The sequence below is a fragment of the Xenopus laevis genome, chromosome 4L (assembly GCF_017654675.1).
Source record: "Xenopus laevis strain J_2021 chromosome 4L, Xenopus_laevis_v10.1, whole genome shotgun sequence".
NCBI lineage: Eukaryota > Metazoa > Chordata > Amphibia > Anura > Pipidae > Xenopus > Xenopus laevis.
This window is the reverse complement of record NC_054377.1, coordinates 24771202-24786760: the sequence shown is the minus strand read 5'-3', so window position 1 is coordinate 24786760 and position 15559 is coordinate 24771202. Positions and strand designations below refer to the sequence as shown.

At 39.5% G+C, this 15559-nt stretch overlaps 5 non-coding genes across 5 annotated transcripts; all 5 read right to left on the bottom strand.

Annotated features, from left to right (window-relative positions):
• Positions 1 to 1604: 1604 nt before the first annotated feature.
• On the bottom strand, positions 1605 to 1678 carry trnat-ugu. Its single transcript has one exon. It is a non-coding gene; the product is annotated as a tRNA-Thr (tRNA).
• Positions 1679 to 3920: 2242 nt separating this feature from the next.
• On the bottom strand, positions 3921 to 3993 carry trnat-ugu. Its single transcript has one exon. It is a non-coding gene; the product is annotated as a tRNA-Thr (tRNA).
• Positions 3994 to 11058: 7065 nt separating this feature from the next.
• On the bottom strand, positions 11059 to 11131 carry trnat-ugu. The gene has a single exon. It is a non-coding gene; the product is annotated as a tRNA-Thr (tRNA).
• Positions 11132 to 11661: 530 nt separating this feature from the next.
• Positions 11662 to 11734, bottom strand: trnat-ugu. The gene has a single exon. It is a non-coding gene; the product is annotated as a tRNA-Thr (tRNA).
• Positions 11735 to 15456: 3722 nt separating this feature from the next.
• On the bottom strand, positions 15457 to 15529 carry trnat-ugu. Its single transcript has one exon. It is a non-coding gene; the product is annotated as a tRNA-Thr (tRNA).
• Positions 15530 to 15559: the final 30 nt, after the last annotated feature.

Below are 15559 nucleotides of genomic sequence, written 5' to 3'. Positions count from 1 at the left end.
GTACATACCTCACAACTGTCCATTTTTCAGAGGGACAGTCTGAATAGCAATAGCATCCGATCGAATTGATCGGATTGAATCAATGGTAACATATAATGATTTTAAGTCTAGACATTGTATTTATTAAGAGGTGCATTAAACATGTTTTTCCATGACAGAATACCTTTAATATTTGCTTTCAATTATTGGCTTAAAAACTACTCTAGGTTGTCTTGGAATTATTTTCTGGAGTTCTTTATCGCATTGAAGAACTCCCCAATATTGTGATATAATGACATCCTTTTGTGCACTAAACAGATTTTGTTTTCATTCTTTAATAGAAATAAGTCTTTTGTATATTTTTTTTCTCTGTGTATGGTCACAAATACTTATATACCATGAGAGACATTCATTCTGTGTATTAGGGATAGTTTTGTATACAGAATGTATTTGGGACAAACGGCACCCCATAGTTTTATGCAATATCTTTTTATAGAGACCTACATTGTTTGTGGGGTATAGCCTTCATTTAAGTAATAGATAATAACATACGCAATACGTTATTGAAGCCTTTGAAGAAGTTGCAGACCAACTGCAACAGGCTTGTGACATCATCCAGGCGTGCCTTAGGAACAACGTGCTTCACAGTGAGGGCTGCAAAGATTATCCAAGAACAGCAAAGATAATTCGGACACTGAGGAAAGATGTTTTTAATGCAATGATATTGCCACAACTATGGAGAGTAATGTATTTTATTATAGAATTATCATTTATTAAAAAGATTTTACACTATTTTAGCGCTTCTGTTCCCTAGCCTTTAATGGTGCTGCAGACTGGAGTTATAAGAAAAGATTCTTAAAGGGATTCTGTCATGATTTTTATGGCATCATTTTATTTTTTACACTGCAATCGTACCATATACGATTTCAGTCCTAATCCAACAAGTGTATTTGTTTTTTTAGTTGTAATATTGGTGTGTAGGCGCCTTCTCTGGTCATTATTGTGCTTTCGGAAAGAGCCAGTGCTGCACTATCGAACTGCACTATGGAACTGCTTTCTGGCAGGCTGTTATTTCTCCTACTCAATGTAACTGAATGTGTCACAGTGGGACATGGGTTTTTACCACTGAATGATGTTCTTATATCTACCAGGGAGCTTTTATCTGGTTACCATCCCATTGTTCTGCTGATGGGCTACTGGGGAAGAAACAGGGGGATGATATTACACCATCTTGCAGTGCAGCAGTTAAGATTGACTGAAGTTAATCAGAGCATCAATCAAATGATTGGGGCACCTGGGAAAATGACAATATGTATAGCTTCATATCAGATTTCAAAATGAAATATAAAAAAAAATCAGTTTGCTGTTTTGAAAAATGCATTTCAGTGCATAAGTCTGCTGGGGCATTTAAAAAAAAAAACATATTTTCCCATGACAGTATCCCTTTAAGGCATACCTGGGGAATTAAGCGTTTGTGAAAAGCAGGTAACATTTACTCATGTTTGCTTCCACAATTCTTGGCTTTCAAACAATGACACAGATGCACAAAGTGTATCATATCATCTTCTTATTGAGAAACTTGATTTTAGTTTTAGTTTTGGCCGTGTTACCTTACAAGAACGCTCAGGCACCAGCGATAATTGAACTCGCGACCCCCTGGTTTACAAGACCAGTGCTCTAACCACTGAGCTATGGAGCCAGGTGTGTACAAAGCTGCCTAGCTCAATGTTTGAAGATATATTGCTTTGTTACTTGGCAGTGGAAAAGTAAATTACGTGTGCATCTAGACAGTGAGCTATGGAGCCAAGTACAGCATCATCACCACAACTTGTATTACTTTCTCTACACAGCAGTGGAAAAATTAATTCTGCAAGTGGCACATGCTCTTTCTTCAGTCGTCAAAATTTCCACCTCATATACAACAGAATTGGAGTTGTCAAATGAGGTCCATCATTATCACTCTGCCCAGTATTATCCCTTAATCGGTCTGGAACCATCATACAAAAACATTTTTGATGGGGGCCTGGCACATCTGTGAAGCCCAACCCCCACCCTCTTTTGGCCCACCGCAAATAAGCAAGCCGGCAGAGTTCAGACAGCAAAGAAGCTGGAGATGACAAATTACCCCGTGGTCCAGACCCCCCCTCTCACTCTCACAGTTGCGGGTTCTGATGAATAGATAGTTACTCCATTGACTCTGCCTGTATATCACACTGTCTGGACACCGAGCCAGGATGTCTCAAAGAGACCTTTGCATTATCTCAGATTCACATTGAAGCAAGACTATATTTGTTGAGCCATAATCCACCCTATAAAATTGTACTCAACATTATTTTTATTTATATTCTGAAGCACTTTGTATCATTCACATCACTCCTTGCTCAAAGGAGCTTACAATCTAAGAATCCTAGTGCAGTCACACACTATGGTCGATATCATCAAGAAGAACACCTTGCAGAAAGTGCCCTGGCCGCAATCAAATGTTGGACCTCAGTGCTGCTAGGCATCAGTGGCAACAAGTGCTTCAACTTAGGTTATATTTTTAGACCCATATTTACATCTTTAATTGTACTAATATTAGGGATATCTGGATGCTATGTTATGTAGCCGATAAATGCTGGCAACTCTGTCCTAAATCGGCAACTTATTGGCTCATCTATGGTGCTGGCAACAATCCTATTAGGCAGGCTTGATCTCTGTTCATGCAAAGTACTAATGGGCTACTTAATCCTGTGCTTCTTGATGGTTTACAATGGCAGTTTTTACAACCCCCTCATTAACTCAATATTTCCCACTTCCAGATGGGCATAATCTGCCAGTTTAGTGACCTGGCCAAAGTATTTGAAGAGAAAGCATCACAGAGAATTGAACTTGCAACACCTGGTTTACAAGACCAATGTTCTAACAACCAAGCTATGGAGCAAGACTCCAGAGTTGACCTATTGGCCAATATTTACAGTTCATATTTTCTCTACCTAGTTAAAAAGTAATACCTCATCATTAAACTGTATTGGCGCTGTACATGTAGATGGCAGGAAGTGCAAGACACATCAATTGCAATTGAAAGCAGTGTCTGTTTACACAGTAGGCAAGATTATAAATGCTCAGCGGTTTCAAGGCTGTTATGAAGACATATTTCTTTTAAAATCATTGGTAAATATGGTTAATTGAGCCAATGGAATAAATGATACCGAGGTGAAAGTTTACTTTAACTATAATAACCCAAAGTACCCAATCAGCTGGTAGCATACAGGGCTAAGTTGCATTGGAGATTTTGATCAGATTTTGTGGGTCAGATTTTATCTGAATTTACAATGTAACACCACGTAACAACATGAGATTTTGTCGGCCAAAGTGTCTTTATTGGATCGGATAAAGCTGAATGGAGTATTTTACTCATATGTTGCTCATATGTCAATGCATTTCAGTGAGATCCATTTTTGGATGGAAATTGTTCCATGTAGTTTACCCATCAGATTTTTGTCACAGTCCCATTATAATTTAACCCATGCGACTACATCTGACTTGTAGGATGCATTTAATCGATCAGACACTGTCCTACTAATTTTTCCATGAAGATTAGCCCTTAATTATTGCATGTAGTAAAGGGCACATGTAATAGATTTATGTTATAAGATATGAAGCAATATATGTGACTTGGTTGTCATATATAGGACGATAAAGGCTACTGACTACTTCCGTCTAGGCTGAGTCAGCAGCTTACTGGGGCCCAACAACAAAGTCTATGAAGTCGGTTTAATTGTCTCATCATCCATGCAAGGATCACGTTGGCAAGTTGATGCAGCGTCACCAATGGTGATGGTCTACATTGGCAGCAATTATGACCCACTTGGTTGCCTTATTAGCCTGATATTGCTCACGTTACATTGTGGAAACATCTGCTGGTTTGGTGACCTTGCCAAAGGAAGTAAAGAAAGCTTAGGCCCCAGCGAGAATTGAACTCGCGACCCCTGGTTTACAAGACCAGTGCTCTAACCACTGAGCTATGGAGCCAGGTGAGAAAGTGCTCCTCTAGAACAATATTTATATTTCATACTTTCTTAACCATTGAGCTATAGAGACAGGTGTGAAGCTGTACCTTAAGATAAATATTTACAGTTCATACTTTCTCTACATATCAGCCAAAAAGTAAATTCTATGTGCCAAGTCTCTCTCTTACAACCTCACAATATGTTAATGGTATTTAATTTGTGCCACTTCCTTCCAGCCTACCAAGTCTATTTACTTAGTAAAACAAACTGGCCATGGACGCTTCTCCCTAAAGCCAAAAGTCAAAGACAAAAAGTTAAAGACAGAAGCCAAAAGTCAACGAAAAAAAACATGATAGAAAAAAATGGAGGAGAAGCAAATGGAAAGAAGAGACAATGCTGAGACAAGAGGAAGAGAGAGAGACAAAAACAAAGGAAAAATGGAAGAATGGGTAAATGATTTGCAAATTTCTTTGGAAACAGATTTGAATTTTAGAAACCAAAACTGGTGCTGACCCACCTTCCAGTGATTATGGGCAAAGAAAAATACTTTGACATGTTATCAGCTAATAATTTAACATTTTGAATGAAAACCCAATGGAAATATTTAATAGAAAAGTAGGTTTATTATTACATAGAGCAAAAGAGGGATATCTAAATGTAGCTGAATGGAATTATATGAACATCAATGTCAGCTCTATATTGTATACTTTATAAAAATTGATAAAAACCCACCAAGGAGACATCAATGCCTACTTGTTTAAGAGACTTTACACAATTAATACAATTATTGCAAGACTTCAAGTAAGAAACAGGGAAGATATTTGCAACACTGGATGTAAAATGACTTTACTCTTCCATTAAGGTCTAAAGGCAACAGCCAATGGTTTAGAGGGATAGCCCCAGAAATAATTTATCGTAATTTATACTGGATTTTTTTTAGGTCTAAAGGCAACAGCCAATGTTTTAGAGTGGTAGCCTCAGAAATAATTTATTGTACTTTATACTGGAATTTTTTTTGTGTATTAAGAAAAGTACTATCTTCAGACATGCGGGAAATTTGAAGAAAGAAGAGGCCGGAAGAGGATCACTCCATGGTGCTCACTGGTATAACCACGGGCCGATACTCTTCCGGCTTTTTCTTTCTTTATATTTCCCGGGGCAGAGGCATGCGCAGTTGAACGAAATAGCTGACATTTTAGTTAAAATCTGGCTTTTCTTTCTACTGCGCATGCACAGCCACGCGAAGGAAAGAGGAAGACAGAAGAGGATCGCTCCATGGTGCTCACTGGTATAATGGTGCAGTTTTCTGATGATAGGAGCACTGGCCTCGGGGTTTCAGGTAAGTAAATACATTCACTTGAGGGTGGCTAAGATTTGGCTCCCCCAAGTGTGAAACGACTTTCCTTCTCCTTTAAAGGGATCTCGACCCAAGTACTGTTTTGACATAGTTACAGAAAGTGCAATGAAACTCTTTAGTATTCATTAAAGGAAATGGCACAGAAGACGCTTAGCCATCTCAATTTTGAAACTTTGAGACTTTGAGTGAAAAGTCGTATTCTGTACAAGTCAGTGTTTTTTCCTTTCCCATGAATCAATGCATGAGTTTGTGTACCCAGAACTCTATTGGCTACGATGTAAGCCTAAGAAATTTTCCAAAATGCATTTAAGGGGGCCTCCACCCAAAGCAAATTAAAATTTTTCAATGAATCTGCAGTAGAAGTTTATCAAGGTTGTTCACAGATTGGAGCAGATGGAGCTTCTTGTAGTTGAGCTATATCTAGTATAGGTCAATCGAAAAACAACTGGACTTGCTGAGTAATCAATGAAGACGTTTCACTACTCATCCGAGCAGCTTCTTCAGTTCAACTGACTGGTGTGTGAAGTTTTTGGCATATAAACTCTTCCACTAATCCATTTACAATGGCACATTGTAACTCTTCAAAGAGGTGACATCTGAAGAAATTCACATAGGTGTTGATTCTGTGTAGTTACTGTGATAGGATTATCCAATGTGTCATGCAACTCCTAGAAAGAGGTGTTACTTGTGAGAGTTGCATGAATGGACGTGTGAAGTGTTCTTAATCTGCCGGGGTACAGATGTTAGAACAGCATTGTATGTAGCAGACAGCTGGTGTCGAAGGCCCCCGCCTCTGTTCAGAGATGGTCTCTCCAACTTGACATGAATCGCCTCTTTCACGCCTCGTTCAAACCAGCGGTCTTCTTTATCCAAGATTTGGACCTTGCTATCTTCAAAGGAGTGTCCCTTGTCCTTTAAGTGTAGAAAGACAGCTGAGTTTTGCCCTGTAGAGTTCTCCCTCCTGTGCTGAGCCATTCGCTTGGAGAGCAGTTGTTTTGTCTCCCCAATGTATAGATCTGTTCACTCCTCGCTACACTGGACTCCATATACCACATTGCTTTCTTTTGGTGTTTTGGTGATCCTTTGGGTGTACCAGTTTTTTTGTCTCAGTGTGTTGCTAGGTTTGAAAAACACAGGGACATGGTGTTTGTTGAAAATCCTCCTGAGTTTCTCTGACACTCCAGCTACATATGGGATGACTATGTTTCGCCTACTATGTGTCTCTGGGCGGTTATTTCTATTGGTGTTCCTGTTGGGCTTGGTTGCTGCTGTTTTGACAAAGGCCCATTCTGGGTAGCCACACACTTTCAAAGCTCCTCTGAGATGTTTTTACTCTTTGTCTTTGGACACTGTATCAGTTGCCACACATTCCGCCCGGTGGTGCAGAGTTCTAATGACACCCTGTTTGTGTTCCAGTGGATGGTGGGAATCAAACAACAGATATTGATCCGTATGAGTGGGTTTCCTGTATACTTCCGTCTTCAAGTTACCCCCCATTTCGATACATATCAAACAATCCAAAAAAGTAAGTTTGTTCTCGTGGACATCTTCCCTTGTGAACTTGATGTTATTGTCCACTGAGTTAATGTGTTCTGTAAAGGCCGCCACTTCATTGGATCTGATTTTAACACAAGTATCATCCACATACCTGAACCAGTGAGTCGGTGTAGTTCCCTGGAAAGTAAGTAAGGCCCTCCTTTTCACTTCCTCCATGTACAAGTTTGCTACAATGGGAGAGACTGGAGAACCCATTGCACAGCCATGTTTCTGTCTATAAAAGGTTCTTGTACTTGAAGTATGTGGTGTTAAGGCACTAATCTAGCAACAAACAAACTTGGTTGGGACTGAGCTACGTTATGCTGCTGAGGGTGTTATCATGTTGCAGTCAATTTTTTACAGTCTCAATCGCCTCTGTCGTAGGTATACATGTGAATAATGAAGTGACATCATATGACACCATTGTTTCTTCTGCCTCTAGTGTAACACCGTGAATCTTGGTTACAAACTCTTCAAACTCTTCAAAGAGGTGACATCTGAAGAAATTCACAGTAAATACACTACACCTCTGTGAATTTCTTTAGATGTCACCTCTTTGAAGAGTTACAATGTGCCATTGTAAATGGATTAGTGGAAGAGTTTATATGACGAAAACTTCTCACACCAGTTGAACTGAAGAAGCTGCTTGGATGAGCAGTGAAACGTCTTCATTGATTACTCAGCAAGTCCAGTTGTTTTTAGATTGACCTATACTAGATATACCATGACCTGGATGAATGAAAATCTTCATAGTCATATTGTAGAAAGTATCCTAAACGGAAAAGTAGGCCCAAGGTTCAATTGTGTCCACAAATCCCAGCCGGCTCCCACTTGTATCCCTCCAAGTCCACAAAATCTGTTACTGAAATAAAAGAGCCAGCGCCAAAAGGCACGGGGGACAGACAAACAGGCAAATAGTGTAATATAGTTTTGCAATGTTGCCACCTCTTGTGTAGGGAACAAGCCGTTTGTTTCACCATATAAGTGTAACCCTCCTTTATTATCAACCTCCACCAAAGGGTTAAAAAGACTCTCCTTAGGAGCTTGTTTAGATGGGTACTCACAAACAGCCAATATCAATAAGCACGTAAAATCCTGGAGCGCCTCTCCTCGTATAGACTGTAAATCAACATGCAGCAGCAAATAGTGTAAAATAACTTTTTAATATTTATAAAAACAAAGCTTAAAATGCACTCACATGGCAAAGATTTAAAAAGAGCATATCCATGCACCGTCCACCTGGAGGCCCCCTGTATGCACCAGTCCACACGGATAGTCCCAAGATGATCAGGCTTGGGAAAGTGAATAGATAATTGTTTACGTTCGTTCCTCGTGTGCGATGGTTGTTTGTGTTCGTTCCTCGTGTGCAATGTTGGGCGCCTACCAGTGACGTCACCTGCCTTACGCGTTTCGCCTTGCGACTTCTTCAGAGGCTTACTTCCAGCTGCGCATGCGTTGAACTTTTATTCCGTCTCTCCTTGCGTCACTTGACGTTTCCTCCTCCTTCGCCATTCGTTACTATGGAGACGCGTCTCCCAAATTCTTAGGCCTATTGTTGCCATAGGGACACGTAGTTAGAAACGTTTAGACTTCACTATGGCTATTTCGATTGAACTTTCTTTTGGAAGGGATTGAGAATATCAATATAAAACTTTTTTGGAGTGCATTTACAAGAAATCCACTATTACACAGTTTGTTTGCTATACTAACAAAAACCACTCCTATCAAAAAAATCTAAATAATCAAAAACCACCAAAAACCACAAAGAAATATATATATATATATTTCCAAATATATGCAAACTCAAAATCACACAAATAATAATAAATATAAGAATAAAAAAATATATATAGAAAGGAAAAAGGGGAAAAAAGAGAAGGAGAATATTAAACAACTGGTTTTTGAAAAAACTTTTCATTAACCCTTTACACTTCTGTGTCCACCCCTCAAATCTGGGTATATGATTTTAATTTAACCCCGCACATTTTGATATTTCGGTACCTACAAAAATGCTCTCAAATTTATATCTATATTCAGACCACTTGGTACTGATGTTTTCCTTTATATATATATTTTTTTATTCTTATATTTATTATTATTTTTTTGCCTGTGATTTTGAGTTTGCATATATTTGGAAATATATATATATATATTTCTTTGTGGTTTTTGGTGGTTTTTGATTATTTAGATTTTCTTGATAGGAGTGGTTTTTGTTAGTATAGCAAACAAACTGTGTAATAGTGGATTTCTTGTAAATGCACTCCAAAAAAGTTTTATATTGATATTCTCAATCCCTTTCAAAAGAAAGTTCAATCGAAATAGCCATAGTGAAGTCTAAACGTTTCTAACTACGCGTCCCTATGGCAACAATAGGCCTAAGAATTTGGGAGACGCGTCTCCATAGTTACGAATGACGAAGGAGGAGGAAACGTCAAGTGACGCAAGGAGAGACGGAATAAAAGTTCAACGCATGCGCAGCTGGAAGTAAGCCTCTGAAGAAGTCGCAAGACGAAACGCGTAAGGCAGGTGACGTCACTGATAGGCGCCCAACATTGCACACGAGGAACGAACGCAAACAATTATCTATTCACTTTCCCAAGCCTGATCATCTTGGGACTATCCGTGTGGACTGGTGCATACAGGGGGCCTCCAGGTGGACGGTGCATGGATATGCTCTTTTTAAATCTTTGCCATGTGAGTGCATTTTAAGCTTTGTTTTTATAAATATTAAAAAGTTATTTTACACTATTTGCTGCTGCATGTTGATTTACAGTCTATACGAGGAGAGGCGCTCCAGGATTTTACGTGCTTATTGATATTGGCTGTTTGTGAGTACCCATCTAAACAAGCTCCTAAGGAGAGTCTTTTTAACCCTTTGGTGGAGGTTGATAATAAAGGAGGGTTACACTTATATGGTGAAACAAACGGCTTGTTCCCTACACAAGAGGTGGCAACATTGCAAAACTATATTACACTATTTGCCTGTTTGTCTGTCCCCCGTGCCTTTTGGCGCTGGCTCTTTTATTTCAGTAACAAATAGTCATATTGTAGATGAGCTGGAAAATGTTCTACTTTGTCATTCCAAAGTTGTGAGTTTTAGGTGAGTGACACCCTGTGGCTAATGATTTGTGAGGAGATTTTCACAATTGCTCTTACTTCACAGTCCCCACTGCCTCCAAGTGAACGTGAGAGGACCCTGCCTTATAGAATCCACAAGCAAACAACAAATATGTAGTACATATATTTAAAAAAAATATTGGCAAGGTGCTAAATGCTAAATGTTGGTGTTTATTGATCATTGGTAAATATGGTCCATTGAGCCAATGCAAATTTTATTATTAGGTGCAAATGTACTTTAACTATAATGACCCAAAGTACCCAATCAGCAGGTAAAGTTCACATCTAATTGATGAATGTTCATGGCAGGAACTAGCGTTAGGCAGAGGCACCTGCCTAGGGGACAATGAAAGAGGGGTGCTGGGCAGGTACCTGTCTTCTGCCTACCCCTATTCCAGGTTCGCAGCTCTCCCCTCCAACTCTACCCCCCCTCTCCATTCCTCTCCTGGTGCTCTCCCTTCCCCTCTGCCTTTTTCCCCTCCCTTCTCCCCTCCAGCTTGTTCTCCTCCCTCTCCTATCTGGCAATCACCCCTGGCTACCCCTCTGGCTCTTTCCCCTTCCTCTCCCTTCCCCTCCGGCACTCTCCCTTCAGGCTTTTTCCATTCCCTCTGGCAATCTCCACTGTTCTTCCCTCCGGTGCTCTGCTCATGTGTATGAACACTGTGATCAGGAGGGTGCGCGTCCATGAGTATGGAGGGGAGCACGGTGGCTGGCCGGGTTGCCTAGGGCGCTCGGTCGGCTTGGCCCGGCACTGTGTCTGTTACTAGATATGAAGCATTATGTGCACCTTAATGTGGCCATACACAGGCCAATAAAAGCTTCAGACTCTGTCCTAAGTTGGCAACTTATTGGCTCATCAATGGTGCTGGTGACAATCCTATCAGGCAGGCTTGATCTTTGTTCATGCAAAGAACACATCTGCTTGTCAATCCTGTGCTTCCTGATGGTCTACATTGGCAGTCATTATGACCCCCTCATTAGTCCAATATTTCCCACTTCAAGATGGGCATAATGTGGAAACATCTGCCGGTTTGGTGACCTGGCTAAAGGATAGATATATATATATATATAAATGGAAGGCCCCAGCAAGAATTGAACTCGTGACCCCTGGTTTACAAGACCAGTGCTCTAACCACTGAGCTATGAAGCCAGACAGATGGGGTGATCCTATTGGTCAATATTTACAGTTCATATTTTCTCTACCTAGTTTAAAAATAAATTCTATGAGCCAACACTCTTGCAAAACCTCAACATTAAACTGTATTGGCGCAGTTTATGTTGTTGGCAGGAAGTTCAAGACACCTCCCAGTGTATATTTACACTGTAGACAAGGTGATAAATGCTCAGCAGTGTCGAGGCTGTTATAAAGACATATTTCTTTTAAAATCATTGGTAAATATGGTTCATTGAGCCAATGGAATAAATGATACCGAGGTGCAAGTTTATTTTAACTATAATAACCCAAAGTACCCAATCAGCAGGTAGCATTAAGGGCTAAACTGCATACTTTTGTGGATCAGATTTTATCTGATCTTGCAATATAACACCAATGGTGCAATGGTGATGATTTACATTGGTAGCAATTATGACCTACTTGGTTGCCTCATTAGCCAGATATTGCCCACTTTATACTGCGTAAACATCTTCTGGTTTGGTGACCTGCCAAAGGAAGTAAAGATTAGGCCCCAGGGAGAATTGAACTCGCGACCCCTGGTTTACAAGACCAGTGCTCTAACCACTGAGCTATGGAGCCAGGCGAAACGCTGTTCCTCTAGATCAATATTTACATTTCATACTTTCTTAACAACTGAGCTATGGAGTCATATATGAAGCTGTACCTTTAGATCAATATTTACAGTTAATTTCTATGTGTCAACTCTCTTACAACACCTCACAATATGCAATGGCATGTCGTTCATGCCACTTCTTTAAATACTGCTAAGTCTATGTACTTATTAAAACAAACTGGCCATGGACACTTCTTCCTACAGCCAAAAGTCAAAGACAAAAAGTTAAAGACAGAAGGAAAAAGTAAAAGTCACAAAACGCGATAGAAAAAAGATGGAGGTGAAGCCAATTGACTTTAATGCGGGAGTCAGAATTGATGCGGGTGGCAAAATTTAAGCAGGCAACAAAATTCGAGTTTCGCAGAATTTTTTACCATTTTGGCAAAGCAAAATGGGACAAATTCACCCATCACTGATAAAAACCCACCAAGGAGACCTGACTTCCTACTTGTTTAAGAGACTCTACACAATTAATACAATTATTGCAAGACTTAAAGTAAGAAACAGGGATGATATTGGCAACACTGGATGTAAAATTACTTTACTCTTCCATTAAACACACTAAAGGTCTAAAGGCAACAGCCAATGTTTTAGAGGGATAGCCCCAGAAATAATTTATTGTAATTCATACTGGAACATTTTTTTTTTGTATCAAGACAAGTACTAGCTTCAGACATGCGAAACTGTCATGGGGACTAGATTTGCACCCAACAATGCAAATCTACTTATAGGGTATTGGGAATTATACCAAAGTTTTCCAAAAATACAGCTTGCTGTGAATCTTCCCCTACGGCGCCACTACATAGACCATATCATACAGGTGTGAAAAGGGTCTGAAGAACAATTGAAAAACTTTGTAAACTCCCTTAATCACAAATCGGATCACCATCTGTGGTGGATACAAATATCCCCTTAGTCAAATTTGCAAAATAAAGAAAAAACTGTTCTGAACGCAAACTAATGATTAAACAAATTGAATTTATTCGTAATCATTTTAGAGAAAGGGATTATATGGATACAGTGCTAAAATCCAAAGAATAGAAAAAAAGACCTCTTGAAGAAAAGGGAAATAAATCAGAAATTAGGAAATAATATTTCAACTACATATAATACCCTGGCAAAAGAAATAAGAAAAATTGTTAAAAGATATATTGGGGAGTTCTACAATGCGATGAAGAACTCCAAAAAACCTAGAGTCGTTTTTAAAAAAGCCAATAATTGAAAACAAATATTAAAGGTATTCTGTCATAGAAAAACATGTTTAATGCACCACTTAATAGTGCTGCTCCAGTAGAATTCAGCACTGAAATAACATAATTTTCTATTTTTAACTTTGAAATCCGAAATGGAGCTAGACATATTATTAGTTTCCCAGATACCCCCAGTCATGTGACTTCAGTCACGCTTTACTGCTGCACTGCAAGTTGGAGTGATAGAACAATGGGAAGGTAAAAAGCTCCCTGTTAGATATGAGAATAACACTTATAAACCTACCCAAAAAAGAAAATCTCTATAAAGAATTCCTTTTGGGGAACTTTCTATGAAGAATTTTGTGGGGAATTTCTTATGAAGAATTGGTGAAATCTTTAAAGCTATAATTGAAGCACATGAGTCGCTGTGATAACATGGCCTTAATCCAAGTAATGAGCGGAAGCACGTGTTTCTGAATGCAGCTTAAATGAAAACTATACCCCCAAAATGAACACTTAATGAACATGAACATGAATTGTTCAGTGTGAAAATAAAAACTGGATAAATAGATAGGCTGTGCAGAATAAAAAAATGTTTCTAATATAGTTAGTTAGCCAAAAATATAATGTATTAAGGCTGTTCAGTGAGTTTGCAATTGATCCTCACCATTCAGCTCAGATTCAAAAGCAACAGTTATGACCCATGTGGTCCCTCCTCAAGTCTCTGATTGGTTACTGCCTGGTAACCAGGGTAACCAGTCAGTGTAAATGCAGGAAGTAGTGTTCTGGCTTTTATGTTAGACATCCAGTCACTCCAGACTTTATACATTACATTTTTGACTAACTAACTATATTAGAAACATTCTTTATTTTGCACAGCCTATCTATTTACCCAGTTTTTATTTTTACACTGAACAATTAAATGTAAAAAAAATCAGTTTGGTCTTTTGAAAAATGGATTTCAGTGCGTAAGTCTGCTGGGGCAGCACTATTAACTGAGGCATTTAAAAAAAACATGTTTTCCTATGACAGTATCCCTTTAAGAAAGGCATACCCGAGGAATTAAGCGTTTGTGAATTGCAGGTAACATTTACTCATGTTTACTTCCACAATTCTGGGCTTTCAAACAATGACACATATGCACAAGGTGTAGCATATCATTTTCCTGTTGAGAAATTTGTTTTTAGTTTTATTTTTGTCAGTGTTATTTATGTATTGTTATAATCAACTTACTTGAAAAGAAAGCTCAGACCCCAGTGAGAATTAAACTCGCAACCACTGGTTTACAATACCAGAGATATAACCACTGAGATATGGAGCCAGGGGAGTCAGTGCATACTAGCTCAATATTTCGAATGTATATTGCTTCGCCACTTGGCAGTGGAAAAGTAAATTAAGTGTGCAACTTGACAGTGAGCTATGGAGCCAAGTACAGTGTCATCACCACAACTTGTATTACATTCTCTACACAGCAGTGGAAAAATAAATTCTGCAAGTGGCACATGCTCTTTTTTCAGTTGTCAGAATTTCCACCTCATATACAACAGAATTGGAGTTGCCAAATGAGGTCCATCATACCACTTTGCCCAGTAGCGTTCCTTGATGGGTCTGGACCCCCCCCATATAAAAACATTTTTGATGGGGGCCTGGCACATCTGCTGAAGCCCAACCCCCCCTGTTTTGGCCCACCTGCCACAAATGAGCAAGCCAGCAGAGTTCAAACAGCAAAGAAGCTGGAGATGACTAATTACCAAACAGTGCACCACGTGGTCCAGACCCCCCCCCCCCCCAGTTGCGGGGTCTGATGAATAGGCAGAGTCCGACTCCACTGACTCTGCCTGTGTATCACACTGTCTGGACACCGGGCCTGGATGTCTCAAAGAGACCTTTGCATTATCCTTTCTTAGATTCACATTGAAGCAGGGCTATATTTGTTGAGCCATAATCCACCCTATAAAATTAAACTCAACATTATTATTTTTTCATATTCTGAAGCACTTTGTATCATTCACATCACTCCTTGCTCAAAGGAGCTTACAATCTAAGAATCCTAGTGCAGTCACACACTATGGTCGATATCATCAAGAAGAACACCTTGCAGAAAGTGCCCTGGCCGCAATCAAATGTTGGACCTCTGGCTGCTAGGCATCAGTGCCAACAAATGCTTCAAATTAGGTTATATATTTAGACCCATATGTAAATCTTTGATTTTACTAATATTAGGGATATCTGGATGGTATGTTATTTAGCCGACAAAAGCTGCCGACTCTGTCCTAAATCAGCAACTTAGTGGCTCTTCTATGGTGCTCGTGACTATCCTATCAGGCATTCTTGATCTCTGTTATGCAAAGAACACATCTGCTTGTCAATCCTGTGCTTCCTGATGGTCTACATTGGCAGTCATTATGACCCCCTCATTACCCACTTCAAGATGGGCATAATGTGGAAACATCTGCCAGTTTGGTGACCTGGCTAAAGGATATATATATATAAAGGGAAGACCCCAGCAAGAATTGAACTCGCGACCACTGGTTTACAAGACCAGTGCTCTAACCACTGAGCTATGAAGCATGACAGAAAGATTGACCTATTGGCCAATAT